Here is a 1,565-nt window from a genome sequence, read left to right on the forward strand (position 1 = left end):
CACGCGCCCTCCCGTCCACCACCACCTCAGGCACACCTGACGCCCGGCCCCTGTGCGCATCTGAGTTTGCGTCCCTGATCAAAAGATCTCATCCAAACCCGTTCCCCTGCCTGGTATGCCTGTTCCCTACAAAGAACATGCTGAACATGACCTCTTCACCCTGCATCCCGCACCTGGAGTTGGAGGAGAAGGGACTCAACTCAGCCCCTCACAGACCCACAGCGAGCGTCCCCCGAGCTGCCCTTAGACGGAAGGAAGGGGTCCTGCCACACTGGTTCTGCGTCCAGGGTGACGAGAAGCGGAGGACCACACTTAGCTAGGCTCTCTGAGGGGCTGCCCTTTAGACCACGTACCCCACAGTGGGCGCACAGGGCCGGCCCCCTGTCCAACCCTCATCAATCCCCAGAAAGGCCTTCCGGGTTGGCACCCAAAGCGGGAAGGCCCCTGAGCGGTCCTGAGCCTGGCCCGACCCAGCCCAGCCCGGGAGCAACCCCCTCGAATCCTACCTCACACCCGGCGCCAACTCCCGCCAAAGTAGCAGCCGGAAGTGCACGCCGGCAGCCTCTGCGCGCCGTCTGAAAGGCACCTCTGAGAGCCAATTGGAAAGCGCGCAGGGGCCGAAGCCCCGCCCCTGGCGCCCTGCCGCGACGCACGCTGCGTGGCCTCGCGGCCCTGAATATGGGTGGGCGGGGCTGCTTGTGTGGGTTAGGGTGTGGGGTTGTCTGGCCGTGGAGTGTTCAGTTCAGTTCAGTTAAGTTCAGTCGCTCAGTCGTGTCCGACTCTTTGCGACCCCATGAATCGCAGCATGCCAGGCCTCCCTGTCCATCACCAACTTCCGGAGTTCACTCAGACTCCCGTCCATCGAGTCAGTGATGCCATCCAGCCATCTCATCCTCTGTCGTCCCCTTCTCCTCCTGCCCCCAATCCCTCCCAGCATCAGAGTCTTTTCCAATGAGTCAACTCTTCGCATGAGGTGGCCAAAGTACTGGAGTTTCAGCTTTAGCATCATTCCTTCCAAAGAACACCCAGGGCTGATCTCCTTCAGAATGGACTGGTTGGATCGCCTTGCAGTCCAAGGGACTCTCAAGAGTCTTCTCCAACACCACAGTTCAAAAGCATCAATTCTTCGGCACTCAGCCTTCTTCACAGTCCAACTCTCACATCCATACATGACCACAGGAAAAACCATAGCCAGAATAGATGAACCTTTGTTGGCAAAGTAATGTCTCTGCTTTTGAATATGCTATCTAGGTTGGTCATAACTTTCCTTCCAAGGGGTAAGCGCCTTTTAATTTCATGGCTGCAGTCACCATCTGCAGTGATTTTGGAGCCCAGAAAAATAAAGTCTGACACTGTTTCCACTCTTTCCCCATCTATTTCCCATGAAGTGATGGGACCGGATGCCATGATCTTCATTTTCTGAATGTTGAGCTTTAAGCCAACTTTTTCACTCTCCACTTTCACTTTCATCAAGAGGCTTTTTAGTTCCTCTTCACTTTCTGCCATAAGGGTGGTGTCATCTGCATATCTGAGGTTATTGATATTTCTCCCGGCAGTCTTGATTC

This window comes from Bison bison, unplaced genomic scaffold (genome assembly GCF_000754665.1).
Source record: "Bison bison bison isolate TAMUID 2011002044 unplaced genomic scaffold, Bison_UMD1.0 scf7180017864508, whole genome shotgun sequence".
Taxonomy (NCBI): Eukaryota; Metazoa; Chordata; class Mammalia; order Artiodactyla; family Bovidae; genus Bison; species Bison bison.